The 4,297-nt window shown below is 37.1% G+C and overlaps 1 long non-coding RNA gene across 1 annotated transcript in view; it reads right to left on the bottom strand.

Annotated features, from left to right (window-relative positions):
• Positions 1–282: 282 nt before the first annotated feature.
• LOC106875638 (uncharacterized) overlaps positions 283–4,297 on the bottom strand; it is a 44,987-nt gene continuing 40,972 nt past the window's right edge. Inside the window, exon 2 of the long non-coding RNA XR_001410147.2 lies at positions 283–1,869. This is a non-coding gene — a long non-coding RNA (uncharacterized LOC106875638). The remainder of the gene's footprint in view (positions 1,870–4,297) is intronic.

Raw genomic sequence — 4,297 nt, 5'->3', positions numbered from 1 at the left:
CAGCAGCTTCTTATTGCCATAAATGAAATGGTGTGAGTGTAAACGCTCATGGTGATGGAAATTGTTTGACCTGAATATCTGCGACGCTAAAGATATTTCGTTGCTGTGATCCATGGCGGTGGTGAGAAATCTATTTTGGGATTCCAGTTTGAATATTTTGATGTAACTGATGAGAAAATTACATATATACATCTATGTTATGGATGTGTGTGTAGAAAGAGAGAGTGTGTGTAGGCATGGTGGATATTCACAAAGAGAGAGACAAAGAGAAAGACAAAGAAATTGTATGTGTGACTAAATAGTCAATCTTTTAAAGTAGAGAAAAGAAAGTTTATGAAAATCAATATTTGTCATGCAAGCTAAAATAGAGAACAGAAAAAATCCACAAAGCTAATAAGAAAACTTTTTAGAGAAACTAGCTCAATGTTATATATATATATGTGTGTATGTATGTATTATATATATATATATATTTTTTTTTTTCTGCTGAGATGACAGTCATACAAAATTCGTAGATGAATGGAATCTTAGTCTGCTTTGCTTTTGTGGGTTTTTTTCTTTTTCTTTAGGTTGTTTTCTTTAATTTCCAAGTGATTTTTTTTTCCTCTTTACAAGTTTGTATGAATACAGACAGACAAACGAGTGAATCTGTCTGTAAAAGTTAGGCAAATCTAGGCAGAAGTAAAATGAATCAGAAATAGAAATTGCGCAAAGATGGGAGAAAGGTAAACAAGATTAGGGAGAGAAAGGTAAACAAGATTAGGGAGAGATTATTCTGTCAAATGTAATGTTTATTTATTAACATTGTTTTGAATTAATCATTAATTATCTTATAGCCTCAAGATTAACATGACGTGATTGTTTTTAGATTGACATTGTAGGGTAGTTGTGAGAGGCCTGACATGGCTGTTTTGAACAGAATATTTTGGCTGGATTAGATGCTGAAGGATTAAACAAAAGAAGGAAAATTTTGGCAGTAGGTGTACAGGGAGAAGCAGAAGGGGTTAAGTTCAAGTAGGGGGTTGAGGCAGACTTACAAACAATTAAGTATAACAAAGCTGAAGCAGGAATAGTTTAGGCTGATTGTTGTGGTCTAGATCCTGCCAACATAATGTCTAGCAAGCATTTCTGCTAGATAAAATACAAATGACCATTAACTCAAGTGTTGAAGGAGAGTTTTAGAAACTGGTTTTTATGTGGAAGTCCTTTGGTCTCCTTGAAGTCAAATACTACAACGGAAATATCTAGGTTAACAAACTAATGATCATGGATATGTGTATTATGCAGTTGGCTGTGGATTGTCTGTATTAATATGGCAGCTTTCATGCCTGTGATTGGAGATTTATGTAATTAGGATCAGTAACTGTAGGGAGTTGATGAAAACTCAAGAAGTGTGTCTCCCACTAGCTTTGAGTAACAAAGTTACAAAATAAAAAATCACTTTGGAGTTAGCTTTAAATTTCTGTCTGGTTACATGTTATAACTTTACTTAATATATATGCATACTGCTGTGTGTGTGTGTGTGTGTGTGTGTGTATGCATACTGCTGTGTGTGTGTGTATATACATATCTTTATGTGAGTGGGTACTGGTTCATGAGTTCAGTTCAATCTGTTGAGAAGAAACCCACAAATAAAATGAAAAGTTGTTGTCTGGAGAAAGTCAAAAGGTCATCACTCTTGGGAGGCCATCATTTTCTAAAGACCATTGGCCTTGGAAGCTCATTAATATGAAGAGGTCATTAACCTGCAGAGGTTGATAACCTAATATCACAATATTAGCAGGAAGATGTCTTACAATTCGTCAGCTGGACATCAACAGGTCACCAACACAAAGTCATGAAGGGATCACCAACAGTATTTCCAAAAATCTGTAAAGAGAATAAAAAGAAATCAGTCTCCATTATTGAACATTATAGAAAGTGAAGATAAAAAAGGCACAAGAAATATACATACACACACATATATACATAGATAGTGGAAATCAGCTGCCCAGTGGATGTTAATATAAAGCTAAAGATCAGCGTAAAAGAAAATACCTACGCTGAACTATTGAGGAATCTGCAGTTACTCTATCCAGATTACAAGTTCAGGTTCATACCTGTAATTATTGGGGCACTGGGATATGTAACACACTACCTAAATACCAATCTTGAGAAATTAGGCTTCTCAAAGCCAGAAAGAAGAAAGCTGATTCGAAGATTACGGATCCAATCCATCACTGGAACTGTAAAAATATGTAAAACTTTCCAGAAGTTTATCATTTAAGTGTATATGAGCATGTCTACATATGCAACTATATGCATGAGATTACATAAAACAAATCATATAAATCTGCACACATACATACATACATGATGGCCGTCCACTCGTGACCGAGGAAGACCATTGCTGACCTTCAGGAACATTGTACGCACTAGGACTAAGTTATATTTTGCATTTGCAGCTCTGTTGGTGGCTAATGAGCCCTGCTCTTGACAAGCATACATGACTGCAAACATTGCAGACCAAGCTTTCCCCATTCACTATACGAGCCATGCGCTTTCGTACAGCTCGCTTAAGTACTTCATGCTGGATACGTGCTCTCTCAAAAGTGTTGATCCCCTCCTTAACCTGCTCTCTCCATCTGTGGCAATGACAGGCATTATTCTCCCAGTCAGTGTCCTGCATATCACAGGTCTTTAATGAGGACTTGACACAGTCCTTAAATCGCAGTCTTAGTTTCTGCCAGAGTCTCCTTCCATTCACAAGTTCTCCATATAGCATCTGCTTAGGAATCCTGCTATCCTTCATTCTAATAAGGTGTTTACTGAAACAAGTAAAAGAATAAAAGAATATATATCCTTTTTTCTTTTACTTGTTTCAGTCATTATACTGTGGCCATGCTGGGGCACAGCCTTGAAGAATTTATAGTCAAATAAATCAATGCCAGTGCTTATTTTTCTTTTAAAAGCTGGTATTTATTCTATCGGTCACTTTTTGCTGGACCACTAAGTTGCAGGGATGTAAACACACCAACACTGGTTCTTAAGCAATGGTAGGGGACAAACACAGACACACACACATCTCCATAAATATATACAACAGGCTTCTTTCAGTTTCCATCCACCAATTCTACTCACAAGGCTTTGGTTGGCCTGAGGCTATAGTAGAAGACATTTGCCCAAGGTGCCACGCAATTGAACTGAACCTAGAATCATGTGGTTGGGAAGCAAGCTTCCTACCACACAGCCATGACAGTGCCTATAGAACTGATACTCTGTTGGTTACAACGATGAGCTTTCCAGTTGATTCGATCAACAGAACAGCCTGCTTGTGAAATCAACATGCAAGTGGCTGAGTACTCCACAGATACGCATACCCTTTACATAGTTCTAAAAGAGATTCAGTGTGGCACAAAATGTGAAAAGGCTAGTCCTTTGAAATGCAGGTGTTACTCATTTTCGCCAGCTGAGTGGACTGGAGGAAGGTGGAATAAAGTGTCTTGTCAGGTATTGAACTGATGAACTTACAACTGTGAGCTGAATACCCTATGCCACAAGCCTCACTGTGCCTACATATAACATATTCAAACAAAATATGATGCAAATTTTAGGCATTGGGTGAAGAGTTGCTTAAAATACCAAATTAAAAACCTATATATTGTCCTATTTCAGCCGAATGAAACTTAATTGACTGGCAGAGGTAAATACCATTCCTGGAATAGGAAATAGAACACCTATAGCGATCTAATACTAATGGAAAGTTGCTGATTCTAGAGCAGCTGGAATATAAATTCACATTTCTACCTGTTCTCACTGGGTTGCTGGCTTATGTCACAACTGTGTGTTATCAAATCTGAAATCTTGAGCAATGAACAAAACAGGAAGGACGCCATTAATCAACAGACTAATCCGTTAATGGAAGTGTTGTTGAAATATTTAAATATTTTAGAAAACTTCACTAATTCCCTTTCTCTCTCTTGTTCTGTATACAATGATGTTACATTAACACACATATATATTTATACATACATACATACATACATCAAATCAGACCCATTGTTAGTGTTCAGGTCACTGCTTGGAATCAAACTCGGAATATTGGGGTTAGTAGCCTGCGCTCTTAACCACTATGCCATATGCCCGTGGGCAACAACAAACAAGATGAGGACAAATACCCATCGAATGTAAGTAATGTAAATCAGACCCAGTATTCATTTTTTTATGTGTAGTACTTGTTCTCTTGGTCTCTTGCATACCAATTGCCAAGTGTGGTGGTGGTGATGGTGGTGGACAAACAACACTACATGACTGGGAA

The sequence above is a fragment of the Octopus bimaculoides genome, chromosome 27 (genome assembly GCF_001194135.2).
Source record: "Octopus bimaculoides isolate UCB-OBI-ISO-001 chromosome 27, ASM119413v2, whole genome shotgun sequence".
Taxonomy (NCBI): domain Eukaryota; kingdom Metazoa; phylum Mollusca; class Cephalopoda; order Octopoda; family Octopodidae; genus Octopus; species Octopus bimaculoides.
Note: the sequence above shows the minus strand (reverse complement) of the source record. Positions and strands in the feature narration are given on the sequence as shown.